The 15,024-nt window shown below is 38.8% G+C and overlaps 1 protein-coding gene and 1 long non-coding RNA gene across 9 annotated transcripts in view; one reads left to right on the forward strand and one right to left on the reverse strand.

The window, feature by feature from the left end:
• The window catches only part of LOC123275652 (ligand-dependent nuclear receptor corepressor-like protein), a 67,035-nt gene that overhangs the window by 14,760 nt on the left and 37,251 nt on the right, over positions 1–15,024 (reverse strand). For 2 of the 8 annotated variants that reach the window (XR_011493262.1, XM_070481343.1), the window contains exon 4: positions 23–1,246. The exons of the other annotated variants lie outside the window; for them this stretch is intronic. The gene's annotated coding sequence lies outside the window, so the exon portion shown is untranslated. The remainder of the gene's footprint in view (positions 1–22; positions 1,247–15,024) is intronic. 8 annotated transcript variants of the gene reach the window in all.
• On the forward strand, positions 1,244–14,321 carry LOC123275814 (uncharacterized). The gene is made up of 2 exons (XR_011493265.1): positions 1,244–6,103; positions 6,472–14,321. It is a non-coding gene; the product is annotated as an uncharacterized lncRNA (long non-coding RNA).

Genomic DNA, 15,024 nt, shown 5'->3' on the forward strand with positions numbered 1-15,024 from the left:
TCCAGGGTTTTAGGAAACTTACTTTTTCGCTCTCCGCGATGACTATTTTGTATGTTCTCTCTTGGCCAATGATTTTCCTTTATACTTCAGAAAAAAGTCACGAGATAGGGAATTTCTCCCACATCCCACCACGAAATGTACAATCCTTCCTACAACTGCATTTATCTTCTGCATCATAGTAAAGAGAAGGAAGTGGCTTTTCTTCTGTTAATGTTCAGTCTTTCCAGCTGTGATATGGACTCCTACGTCTGCCACCTAGTTAGGGGTTTAGTTGTTTTCCGTATCCCCTCTCTTTACTGCATCATCAATCTCTCCTCAGGCTGGATGGTCTCTTCATCATAAAAAATGTTGTAAAATCGCTCATCTTAAAAAAACAAAGACAAAACACCACTTTTCTTTACCCCGTAATCCCTCTCGCTGAGCTTATTTCTCTGCTTGCTTTCATAGCAAAACTTCTTGAGAGTTCTACGTGGACTCTCTTTTCCTCCTCTTTGATTCATATGTTTTCCTATGAATAACCTCCATATTGCCAAATCTGATAAGAAATGCAAATCAAAATCACAATTGAGATATCACCCACAAATGTTAGGATGACTATTACCAAAAAACAGAAAATGGCAAGTGTTGGCAAGGATGTGGAGAAATTGGAACCCTTGTACACTGTTGGTGGGAATGCAAAATGGTGCAGCCACTATGGAAAACAGTATGGAGGTTCCTCAAAAAATTAAAAGTAGGGGCTGGCCCGGTGGTGTAGTGGTTAAATTCAGCTCTCTCCGCTTCTGCAGCCCAGGTTTGCAGGTTCAGATCCTGGGTGCAGACATTCACCGCTTGTCAAGCCATGCTGTGGTAGCAACCCACATATAAAATAGAGGGAGATTGGCACAGATGTTAGTTCAAGGCCTCTCTTCCTCAAGCACAAAGGGGAAGATTGGCAGCAGATGTTAGCTTAGGGCCAGTCTTCCTCAAAAAAAAAGAGAAATTAAAAATAGAGGCTGGCCTGGTAGTATAGTGGTGAAGTTCATTCGCTCCACTTTGGCAGCTGGGGTTTCATGGGTTCAGATCCCAGGTGTGGGCCGACACACCATTCATCAAGCCACTCTGTGGTGGCATCCCATGTACAAAAAGTAGAGGAAGATTGGGGCCAACCCGTTGGCATAGTGGTTAAGTTCGTGTGCTCCACTTTGGCGACCTGGGGTTCGGAGGTTCAGATCCTGGGCATGGACCTAGCACCATTCGTCAAGCCACGCTGTGAAAGCATCCCACATACAGTAGAGGAAGATTAGCACAGATGTTAGCTCAGCGACAGTCTTCCTCAAGCAAAAAGAGGAAGATTGGCAACAGGTGTGTTAGCTCAGGGTCAATCTTCCTCACCAAAACAAACCACATTAAAATAGGCTACCACATGATCCTGCAATTCTACTCCTGGGTATATGTGCAAAGACTTGAAATTAGGATTGTGAAGAGATATCTACACTCCCACATTTATTGCAGCATTATTCACAATAGTCAAGATATAGAAACAACTCAAATGTCCATCAATAGACAAGCGGATAAAGAAAATGAGGAAAATGTGGGATATACACACAATTAAACATTATTCAAACTTAAAAATTAAGGAAATACTACCATTTGTAAAAGCATAGATGGACCCGGAAGATATTATGCTAACTGAATACCATTCACAATCGCAACAAAAAGAATAAAATACCTCGGGGTAAATTTAACCAAGGAAGTGAAGGACCTATATAATGAAAATTGCAAGGCCTTTCTGAGAGAATTGGATGACGACATAAGGAGATGGAAAGACATTCCATGTACATGGATGGGAAGAATAAACATAGTTAAAACGTCCGTTCTACCTAAAGCAATCTACAGATTCAACGCTATCTCATCAGAATCCCAATGACATTCTTTACAGAATTAGAACAAAGAATCCTAAAATTTACATGGGGCCACAAAAGACCCCGAATTGCTAAAGCAATCCTGAGAAAAAAGAACAAAACGGGAGGCATCACAATCCCTGACTTCAAAACTTACTACAAAGCTACAGTAATCAAAACAGCATGGTACTGGTACAAAAACAGGTGAACAGATCAATGGAATAGAATTGAAAACCCAGAAATAAAACCACACATCTATGGACAGCTTATCTTCGACAAAGGAGCTGAGTGCATACAATGGAGAAAAGAAAGTCTTTTCCAAAAATGGTGCTGGGAAAACTGGAAAGCCACATGTAAAAGAATGGAAACTGACCATTCTTTTTCACCATTCACTAAAATAAACTCAAAATGGATCAAAGACCTAAAGGTGAGACCTGAAACCATAAGGCTTCTAGAAGAAAACGTAGGCAGTACACTCTTTGACATCAGTATTAAAAGGATCTTTTCGGACACCATGTCTTCTCAGAGAAGGGAAACAATAGAAAGAGTAAACAAATGGGACTTCATCAGGCTAAAGAGCTTCTTCAAGGCACATAAAACAGGATTGAAACAAAAAAACAACCCACTAACTGGGAAAAAATATTTGCAAGTCATATATCTGACAAAGGCTTGATATCCATAATATATAAGGAACTCTCACAACTCAACAACAAAAAATCAAACAACCCGATCAAAAAATGGGCTGGAGACATGAACAGACATTTCTCCAAAGATGATATACAGATGGCTAATAGGCACATGAAAAGACGCTCATCATCGCTGATCATCAGGAAAATGCAAATGAAAACTACACTGAGATATCAACTTACACCCATTAGAATGACAAAAATATCTAAAGCTAATAGTAACAAATGTTGGAGAGGTTCTGGAGAGAATGGAACCCTCATACACTGCTGGTGGGAATGCAAACTACTGCAGCCACTATGGAAAACAGTATGGAGATTCCTCAAAAAACTAAAAATAGAACTACCATACGATCCAGCCATTCCACTACTGGGTATCTATCCAAAGAGCTTGAAGTCAGCAATCCCAAAAGTCCTATGCACCCCAATGTTCACTGCAGCATTATTTACAATAGCCAAGACATGGAAGCAACCTAAGTGCCCATCAACAGATGAATGGATAAAGAAGTTGTGGTATATATATATACAATGGAATACTACTCAGCTGCAAAACAGAACAAAATCATCCCATTTGCAACAACATGGATGGACCTTGAGGGAATTACGTTAAGTGAAATAAGCCAGTTAGAGAAGGATAATCTCTGTATGACTCCACTCATAGGAGGAATTTAAAAATGTGGACAAAGAGAACAGATTAGTGGCTACCAGGGGAAAGGTGGGGTGGGGGCGGGCACAAAGGGTGAGATGGTGCACCTACAACACGAATGACAAACATTAATGTACAACTGAAATCACACAAGATGGTAACCTATCATTAACTCAATAAAAAAAAAGATATTATGCTGACTGAAACAAGTCAGTCACAGAATGACAAATATAGCATGATTTCTCCTACAGGAGGTATCTAAAATAGTCAAACTTAGACAAACAGAAAATAGATTGCTGGTTGCCAGGGGACGGGAGTGGGGAAAATGGAGAGTTGTTGTTCAGCATAAAGTTTTAGTTATGCAGGATACATAAGTTCTAGAGATCTACAACATTATAAACTTAAGAGGATAAGTCTTATGTTAAATGTTCTTCCCACACACACACACAAAAGCAAAGGGACGTAAGAAATCTTTTGGAGGTGATGGATATATTTATTACCAGGATTGTGGTGATGGTATCATGGGTGTAAGCATATTGTCCAACTTCATCACAATGTATACATTAAATATGTACAATTTTTTAATGTTAATTGTACCTCAATAAAGCTGAAAAAAATATAAATTCTCTGTTCTCTTAAATGAGTTCTTAGCAGCATTCAAAGCAGTTGAGCACTTGCTCCTTGAAATACTTTTCTTGTTGGGTTTCTGGATAGCCCATGCTTCTCTCACTTTTAGTGGCTCCTCTTATACTATCTAACCCCTAAATGTTGAAATCTATTTTTCCTATGCAGGTGATGGGGTTCAGGGCATGACCCCCCCCCCCCCCCCCGCCACTGGCCCACCACAAGATGCACCACTCTGGTATGTGGATTATTTCAAGCTGAAGAAAATAAAGGCTCAGAAGACTCAGGAAGAACATTCCACCTTCTCCCCAACTGCCTAAAAGAAATTTAAAATAAAGGCCAGTCCCCAGGACAAGCCATCACCTTAGATAACTCTGGGTATCTGGTAGACTGGGAGGATCCTTGCTAAGCCCATTCTTATCAAAGTTCTATTTACCAAACATTTGCTTTTCCATTTCCAGGAGTTGCCTTCCTCCCCTTTGAAGCTCCAAATCACTACCCCCAACATCCTCCTTGTCTGTAGCTGAAGAAATTTAAACAGGCAGCCTCAGCCAGATGACTGAGTTACTGTTTCTCCTGAGTTTCTCCCATGTATACATGCTATTAAACTTTGTTTGATTTTTCTCCTGCTAACCTGCCTTTTAAATTATTTGACCAGCCATAAGAACCTTAAAAAAAAAGGGGGGGGGGGGAATTCTCCCACTTCCCCAACACAGGTGATCTTAAATGGTTTATAAATTCTCAGGTTTATATCTGCATCCCAAATCTGAGTTCAACTTGTTTGTATTGACAAATAAAAATGGCAAGCAATAGGATATATTGGAGAATATGAGGAAGCCATTTGGTGTAAACCTAATTCGGCCTGACCTTGTCTTTCCAAAAGGGCCTGACCGTGGCTGTTGAGCATGCATTGTATATCTGCTTTAGATATTCCCTATGGCAAGAACAAAGGCCCTTGAGATAAAGGTGCAACTTCCCTCCCTCTCCCAAAGTTGGCATCTCCTTAAGGCTTAAGTGTCTTTCCTTAGGCTAGAAACTGATTGCTGTGCTCACCTGTGACTGCCCAGCTCAAGACAACAGACTTGCCTCCTGCTACGCCCTCTGAGATAGCAGACCTACTACCTGCTGTGTCCATCAAGTGCTGTGCTGACAGGGCAATCTTGTGACTATTGTGGGAGGGACATTTCAATCATATGTGAAACGTCCTGCTTGTGGATATATAACCACTCTGTACACCTCACTTCTTTGGTGCCTTTTCTTCCTGTGGGAAGAAAGGCCCCGGGCCATGGTCCTCAGATTTCAGCTCAGAACAAATTCACCCAAATTTTCGTTTATAGATTGGTTATGGATTATTTTCATGGACAGTACCTAGCTGTTTAATTGATATCTTGACTAGGATGTCTTCATAACATAGTCAAAAGGAAATTCTAGATATCCAACTCTCTGCCACAGTCCCCCCAAAGTGCTCTTCCCTTATATTCCCCATCTCATTAAATGGCACCTCCATTTATCTAGTTACTAAAGCCAGCAACCTAAGAGTCTTCTTGATGCTTCTCTTCCCTAATTCCCACATAAACAAGACCTATCTTTTTGATCTACAAACACCATACTTGTTCAACCCCCCTTTATCTTGCCTAGAACAATGCTAGAGTTTACTGACTGATCTACTTTCACTTCCACTGTTGCCCGCTTCCAGTCCATTCTCCAAAAGTAGTCAGAGTCTCATTACCCTTCAGTGACTTCACACTGCACTTACCATGGCCTATAAGAATTAGGCTAATCTGATTCTTTCATGTCTCTCTATCCTCAAAGTGCTGGGAATACTGCAGTGAATCAAACAGGCAAGTCTTCTATTCTCATGGAGTATTCTGGGGGCTTTTTTGGGCAGGGGGTGGGGAATAGAATAAAGAAGTGCAGATAGATAAAACCATTTCTGAAAGTAAAGAGTACTATGAAGACAATTAAACAGGGGATTGTGTTAGACAGCAACTGATATTTGTGGTGGGTTTTAGACTGCGTGGTCAAGGACTGCCTCTCTGAAGGGACATTTGAACTGAATGATACAAAGGAATTTTTAGCACTTTCTCAGCAAAGGTTTATTTCTTGATTATATCATAATCTCATCAAGGATCATCTGGGAACTCTAGTTTTTATCTAATTCCAGGACCCAGGCTGAGAGAGCAGCCACCAAACTGAAACTTGCAGGTTGCTGTGACAAAAGGAAGTAAGATTCTGAAGGGCCTCACACCAGCAATGAAAAGCTCTAGTCTGTAAGTGACACAGATTTCTTCCACCTATACTTTATTAACCAGAACTATTCACATGACCCCACCCAAACCAAGACTCTGGGAATTGCAGTCCTACCATGTCCTGGAAGGCAGAGAATCAGAAATATTCGGAAAACATAATTAACTACTACTATAGTCCTTCATGTTCACAGGGGAAAATATAAAGGAGGGAAAGTCATAGATACATGCGTGGTAGTGGCAGGAGTTCTCCTACAACTGTGCAAGGCCATTAGAATTGCTAGTTCTGGTTCCTCTGGGAGGCATATGGTAGAAATAGAAGACAGTTTGGTGAGTCTTGCCGCTATCTGATCCCTCTAATACTGAGGAAATGGTTTCTTACTGTTTTGCAGACCTGGAAGAATGAATCCACAGAATGTGACCTCATTCTCCCTACTCAGGATTCTAGTTGGCTCACTTCAGTCAAGTTGCCTTAAACTTTTCTAAAAGTCAAGAACAGTCTGGAAATACATATATTCTCCATATCAACTTCTCAGAGCAAAAATCAAAGAAATGGGCACAAGACCGGCTCAATGTTTTTTATGAATGATTGATAATATTAATTTGAAGACTATTTCTTACATATTATACATCCATTTGTAGAGGGAGTAAAAGGTTCAATCAAGGTTATAGACACCACTAAGACATACCTGCTTTTTCTTCTAGTATTTCCAGTTTGTCTTTTTAAAAAACTTAATCCTTTGTTCTGTTTGAAATCTTTCAATTGCGAAATATTTCAGGACTGATATTAAATGTGACTAACACTAAGCCAAATACCTATGTGCCCAATACCCTGCTTATGAAATAAAATATTATAAAAATAGTCATAGGTCTTGTTTTTGCACGCTTTTTGGTGAGGAAGATTGGCCCTGAGCTAACATCTGTTGCCAACCTTCCTCTTTTTTTTCTCCCCAAAGCCCCAGTGCATAGTTCTATATCCTAGTTATAAGTCATTCTAGTTCTTCTATGTGGGAGGCTGCCACAGCATGGCTTGATGAGCGGTGTGTAGGTCTATGCCCCGGATCCGAACCAGCGAACCCCAGGCCGTGGAAGTGGAGAGCATGACCTTAACCACTCGGCCATGGGGCTGGCCCCCTATAGGTCTCTTTTTATACCTAATCACATTCCTCTTTCTCCCAGCTTCCCCAGAAGTAACCACTATTCTGAATTGAGAATTTATCCTTCTTGTGCTTTTCTTTGTAGTTTTACTACATCTGTATGTATCTGCTATCAAGATGCAGTATTTTTGAGATTTGGGGTTCTAGCAATGACGGGGGAAAACAACTGGATTAAAAAGAAAACAACAAGACTTATCCTCCCACCACACACAACTAAGAAACCGGACAAAACATACAGTGGTGTCCAGATATTAGACAACAGTCAGTGAAAGATAATGATCTCTGAGAGAAATGAAACAAAAGATGTGAGCCATATTATTGCCCCAGCTTACAGCCTGGAGAGAATTTTTAGGCTGTGTGCAGGCAGGAAGTACCCAAACGGAGCCTGCTGGTTCCAGGAGCTAAAGATACAGAGTTCATACAAGGAAATCTTATGAGCATTTATGGGATGAAGTATGAGAGAAGACAGATCTGCACAGGAAGAGCTCCAAATGAGTACTGATCAATGCAGGTGTGTGAGGAAACTACTCAAGGCCAGTGAAAGACCATGAGAAAGATTCAAGCTAGCCATCCCAGAACTCACACAGGGCTGGTAATACTCTATATTCCCACTAGCCAAATAAAAAGAACCTCCTAATACAAGGACATTCTCAAAAGGGTATCACATCAGTGTTGGGACCAAATTAGTCCTATAGTAAAAGTTGTACTGGACCCACCTAAGAAAGCAAGACAGCAAGCCTCAAAATGGCAGAGTTGATTACAAATGGCTTAACTGAATCTCAAAACAAAGCCTGAAAATATTTTAGAAAAAAAATACAGAAACTCCAACAACTAAGAAAATAAAATTCACAATATGTGGCACTTGACAAAAAAAAATTACCAGATATGCAAGACAGGAAAATAAGACCTAAAATAAAAAGAAAAATCAATCAATATGAACAGACCCAGAGATGACAGAAATAGTTGGCAAGAACGTTTAAACACTTAGTATAAATATAGTTCATATGTTCAAAAAGGATGAAAGATGAGCATTTTAAGGAGATATGGAAGATGTAAAAGAAATCTATTCCTCAGCAATATGAATTTACTTAACACTACTGAATTGTGCTACACTTATAAATGGTTAAGATGGTATATTTTATATTTTTAGCATGGTAAAAGAACCTTTGTTAATCTAAAAGGAAACAAACAAAACAAACCACAAATAAACATCTACAAGTGAAAATACAATGTCTGAGAAGAAAAATAGTATGGTTAAAATTATCAACAGGTTAGACACTGTAGAAGAAGATTAATGAACTTAAAGACAACAGAAATCATCTAAAATGAGAGAGAGGAAAGATTGGAAAAAAACAAATATCAGTGAGCTATAGAAAAACATCATGTGCCCTAATATAGATATAACTGCACTCCCAAAAAGGAGGAGAGGGATAGGACAAAAAATTTTGAAGGACTTACAGATGAAATTTTTCCAAATTTAATGAAAACCATAAACTCATATTTCCAAGAAGCTCAATGAACCCCAAGCAGAAGAAACAAAGAAAACTACACCAATGCACATCATAATCATACTGCTTAAAATCAGTGATAAGGAAAAAACTTAAAAGCAGCCCAAAAAAAGACACGTGTACAGAAGAAAAATGAGAATTACAGCAGACTTCTCACTGGATTGAATGAAAGCCAGAAGACAACGGAGCAACACCTTTAAAGAGCTGAAAGAAAAATAATGGTTGCCCAGAATTCTATATACAGTAAACATACATTTCAGAAATGAAAATGAAATAAATACTATTTCAGACATATCAAAGCTAAAATTCATCACCAGCAGCCCAGCATTATAATAAATATTAAAGAAAATCCTCCAGACAGAAGAAAAATGATACCAACTATAAATCTGGATATACACAAGGAAATAAAGAGCACTGGAAACGGAAAGTTTGTGAGTAAATACAAAATACACTTTTCCCTAATTTTTAAATATCTTTAAAACATTACTGACTGGTTAAAACAAAAATGTAACAATGCATGTGGGGTTACTAATATATGTAGAAATAAAATGTATATCCACAATAACCTAAAATCTAGGAAAGGTGAAATCAAAGTAAACTATTGTAATGAGCTTATACTATACATGAAGGATAATAATATGATCAGAAGGTAGAGCGTAATAAGTGAAAGATGTCTAATATAAACCCTAAAACAACTTATAAAATAAAGAAAACAAAGAGTACAGATAATATGAAAAGAATATTGACTTATTCCTAACAAGTGAATAAAGGAGATTAAATGGAATTAGAAAATGTAAAATTTTCTGCCTTCTAAAAGAAGGTAGAAAAAAAATACAAAGAGATCACAAATAAGAAAGAGAATGAATAAATAGCACAATGGTGCATTTGACCACTTTAATCACAACAACCAGTAATCATTTTAACTGTGAATGCTGTAAAAAAAAAATCAAAAGGTAGAGATTTTTGAAACATGAAAAGATAGAGACTGTCACGAAAAGGTAGAGACTGTCAAATTGTATGGAAAAGAAGAACAACACTAAATACATATTCACCTAATGACAGAACTTCAAGATACATAAAACAGAAAATGATAAAATTAAAAGAACTGCACCAATCCACAATTATAGCCACTATTAGAGATGTCAATACCCTTCTCTCAATAAATGACAAATGAAGTAGACAGAAAAATCAGTAAAGGAAGACTTGAATAACTCTATCAACCAACATTCTACCTAACATTTTCCCAAATACAACTGGATCACTGACCAAGATAGACGGTAAGATTGGCCGTAAAGAAAGTCTCAATAAATGTAAAAGAATTCAAATAATAAAAACTATGCTTTCTGGCCACAATGGTATTACATTAGAAACTAACAACAAGCCAAAGCAATCTCGAGAAAAACCAACAAAGCTGGAGGTATCACAATCTCTGAATTCAAAACATACTACAAAACTACAGTAATCACAACAGCATGGTACTGGTACACAACACGCACACAGCTCGATGGAACAGAACTGAGAGTCCAGAAATAAAACCACACATTTACGGACAGCTAATTTTCGACAAAGGAGCTAGGTACAGACAATAGAGAAAGGAAAGTCTCTTCAATAAATGGTGTTGGGAAAACTGGACAGCCACAGGCAAAAGAATGAAAGTAGACTATTATCTTACACCATACACAAAAATCAACTCAAAATGGATTAAAGAGATGAATGTAAGACATGAAACCATAATACTCCTAGCTGAAAACATAGGCAGTATGCTCTTCAACATTAGTCTTAGCAGTATCTTTTTGAATACCATGTCTCCTCAGGCACTGGAAACAAAGAAAAAAATTAACAAACAGGACTACATCAAACTAAAAGTCTTCCCCATCAACAAAATGAAAAGACAACCCACCAACTAGGAGAAAGTATTTGCAAGTCATATATCCAATAAGGGGTTAATTTCCAAAATATAGAAAGAACTCACACAACTCAACAACAACAAAACAAACAATCCAATCAAAAAATGGGCAGAGGATATGAACAGACATTTTTCCAAAGAAGATTTACAGATGGCCAACAGGCACATGAAAAGATGTTCAGGGGACGGCCCGTTGGCACAGCGGTTAAGTTCACACCTTCCACTTTGGCAACCTGGGGTCTCCAGTTCAGATCCCGGGGGCAGACCTACACAATGCTTCTCAAGCCAGGCTGTGGCAGGCATCCCACATAAAATAGAGGAAGATGGGCACGGATGTTAGCTCAGGGCCAGTCTTCCTCAGCAAAAAAAGGAGGATTGGCAGCAGAAGTTAGCTCAGGGCTAATCTTCTCCAAAAAGGAAAGAAAAGAAAAGATGTTCAACATCACTGATAATTAGAGAAATGCAAACCAAAGCTACAATGAGATATCACCTGACATCCATCGGAATGGCTATTACTAAAATGACACGAAATAACAAGAGTTGCAGAGGATGTGGAGAAAAGGGGAGCCTCATATACTGCTCGTGGGAATGCAAACTGCTACAGCCGCTACGGAAAACAGTATGGGGATTTCTCAAAATATTAAGAATAGAACTACCATACAATCCAGCTATTCCACTTCGGGGTAGACATCCAAAGAAGACGAAAACACTAATTTGAAAAGATACATGTACCCCTATGTTCATTGCAGCATTATTCACAATAGCCACAACCGGGAAGCAACCTAAGTGCCCATCAACAGATGATGGATAAAGATGTGGTATATGTACACAATGGAATCCTACCCAGCCATAAAAAAGACGGAATTGTGCCATTTGCGACAACATGGATGGACCTTGAGGGTATTATGCTAAGTGAAATGTTAGACAGAGAAGGACAAATACTGTATGATTTCACTCATGTGGAATATAAACAAACAAACACACACACAGAAACAGAGAACAGATTGGTGGTTACCAAAGGAGAAGAGGGTGGGGGAAGGCCAAAAGGGGTAAAGGGGCACATATATATGGTGACAGATGGAAACTAGACTTTTGGTGGTGGACATGATGTAACTTATACAGAAGCTGAAATATAATGATGTACACCTGAAATTTACACAATATTAAAAACCAATGTGACCTCAATTACAAAAATTTTCAAACTCAGAGAAAACAGTATTTGAAAGAGAACTGAGGGGCTGGCCCCGTGGCCGAGTGGTTAACATCGCGCGCTCCGCTGCAGGCGGCCCAGTGTTTCGTTGGTTTGAATCCTGGGCGCGGACATGGCACTGCTCATCAAACCACGCTGAGGCAGCGTCCCACACGCCACAACTAGAAGGACCCACAACGAAGAATATACAACTATGTACCAGGGGGCTTTGGGGAGAAAAAGGAAAAAAATAAAATCTTAAAAAAAAAAAAAGATAACTGAAAAATCCGCATATATATGGAATCTAAACGTATTTCTAAATACCTCATGCATCAAAGAACAAATCCCAGAAGAAATTTTAAAATATTTTGAATAGAATGGAAATGAAAGCATGACATATCAAAATTTGTGGGGTATAGCCAGGCAGTTCTTAGAGGAAAATTTATAGCATTAAAAACTCATATTAGAAGAGAAGAAAATTCTCAAAACTATGGTTAAAGCTTAAGAAGCCAGAAAAAGAAGACCAAAATAAACCCAAATAAGTAGGAAAAAAGTAAATAAAAGAAATCAATAAAAATAAAAAACAACCAAAAAGGAGAGAAAACCAATTAAACCAAAAACGATTTGTCTGAGATCAATAAATTGACAAATCTCAAGCAAGTCCTATAAGGATAAAAAAGAGAAAACACACAAATAAATAATATCAGGAAAGAGAGAGAAGACATCACTACAGAACCTTCAAACATTAAAAGTGATACGGGAATAGAGTAGACAATTTTACGCCAACAAACTAATGACTTAGATTGAATAGACAAATTCCTTGAAAGACACAAACTAGCCAAGTTGACTCAAGAAGTAATAGAGACAGGACTTCCAGAATGGTGGTATAAGGAGCTCGGCAGAACATTTCCCCATGAAACGATCATTTAAATGATCAAAATTGGAGCCAGCCTGTGGCACAGTGGTTAAGTTCGCACATTGCACTTTGGCGGCCCGGGGTTCGCCGCTTCGGATCCTGGGTGTGGACATGGCACCACTTGGCAAGCCATGCTGTGGTAGGCATCCCACATATAAAGTAGAGCAAGATGGGCACAGATGTTAGCTCAGGGCCAGTCTTCCTCAGCAAAAAAAGAGGAGGACTGGCAGCAGATGTTAGCTCAGGGCTAATCTTCCTCAAAAAAAGAAAAATGGTAAAAATCATTATTATTTTTAAATTTAAATTTTCTGGAAATTGTCCTAATGGCATACAGCAAATTAAAAAACATTTATTCAGGAAAATCTAGTAAATCTGGGTAAAAACAGCAAGTCTGTGCCATTTGAGCCATGTCCCACTCCTACCTCCACCCCTCCTACAAGTCGGAGTGATCTAGCTTTACAAGAAAATGAGACCCTCTCTCTCCTCTTAGCTCGCAGTCTAGGGTGAGAGTTTCTCCCTGGGAGAGCAGGCTGCTGCAGTCTCTAACGTTCTCAGCTTCATGTTGCAGAAGTTCTATTCCAGGCAAATGTAGCCAAGAGGACTGGGGCTCTGTTACCCCAAGTAGCCCCTACTTGGAAGGTGGAACTCTACCACAGGTAGGAGCAGGTTGAAAACACCGGGCCCTGAGCACCCACACCCCAGCTTGCTGACAGGATGCAGGTTCCATACCAGGAAGTATGTCACGGGCTGAACTGTGTTCCTGAAAAATTCGTATGTTGAAGTCCTAACTCCCAGTACCTCATAATGTGATTGTATTTGGAGAAAAGGTCTTTAATGAGGTAATTAAGCTAAAATGAGGTCATTAGGATGGGCTCTAATCCAAGATGACTGGCGTCCAAACAAGAAGAAGAAATTTGGACAAAGACTCGTCTAAAGGCAAGACCTCGTGAAGACACAGGGAGAAGACAGTAACCTACAAAACAAGGAGAGAGGCCTCAGAAGAAACAGCTCTGCCCACAACTTGATCTTGGACTCCTCACCTCCAGAACTGTGAAAAAATTAATTTCTGTAGTTTAAGCCCCCCAGTCTGTGGTAATTTGTTAAGGCAGCCCTAGCAAACTAATACAGATTTTGGTACCAGGATGTAGGGTGCTGCTGTAACAGATACTTAAAATTGTGGAAGTGGCTTTAGAACTGGGGAATGGGTGGAGGCTGGAAGAGTTTTGAGGTGCAAGTTAGAAAAAGAAACCAAAACTGAAGATTTGAAAGTTCTCAACCTATCTACATTACAAAAAAATGAGAAAATCTGTTCTGGAGAGAACATCAAGGGTGTGGCTGGACAATCACTCACTAAAGGAGCCCAACAATAAATCTGAACCGAAAGATGGACAAACCAGAAAACTTAAACACAGACTGATGGAGATTATGCAATCTGAGGAGCAGAGAGAAAAAAGAATGAGGAAAAATGAACAGAGCCTTAGAGAATTGTGGAACACCATTAGGCACACCAACCTATGTGTAATGGAAGTAACAGAAGGAGAGGAGAGAGAGAAAAGAGCAGAAAAATATTGACTATGTAGTGATCGAAAACTTCCCAAATATGATAAAAACAATATATATCCCTGAAGCTCAACAAACTCGAAGTCGGATAAATGAAAGGAGGGCTACACCAAGACGCATCATGGTCAGATGTTGAAAGCTGAAAGTATATATCCAAAGGAGTTCAAAGCAGGGACTCAAACAGATATTTTTATGTCAATGTTCACTGAAGCATTATTCACTAAAACCAAAAGGTGAAAACAATCCAAGTGTCCATCCACAGATGAAAGGATAAGCAAAATGTAGTGCATATGTACAAAGGTATATTATTCAATGATAAAAAGGAATAAAGATCTGATACATGACACAGCATGGATGAACACTGAAAACATTATGCTAAATGAAATAAGCCATGCAAATGGACAAATACTGTATGAATCCACTTATATGAAGTATCTAGAATAGGCAAATTCATAGAAATAGAAAGTAGAGTAGACATAACCAGGGGTTAGAGAGAGGGTAGGGTGGAGACTTATTGCTTAACAATTACAGACTTTCTGTTGGCGGTGATGAAAAAGTTTTGAAAATAGTGGTGAAGGCTGCACAACATTTTGAATGGAATTAGTGCTACTGAATTGTACACTTAAAAATGGTTAAAATGACAAATTTTATGTTGAATATATTTTACCACAATTTTAAAAGATCAATAATGTAATATATCAAAACCCAC

Source organism: Equus asinus, chromosome 12 (assembly GCF_041296235.1).
Source record: "Equus asinus isolate D_3611 breed Donkey chromosome 12, EquAss-T2T_v2, whole genome shotgun sequence".
Classification (NCBI taxonomy): domain Eukaryota; kingdom Metazoa; phylum Chordata; class Mammalia; order Perissodactyla; family Equidae; genus Equus; species Equus asinus.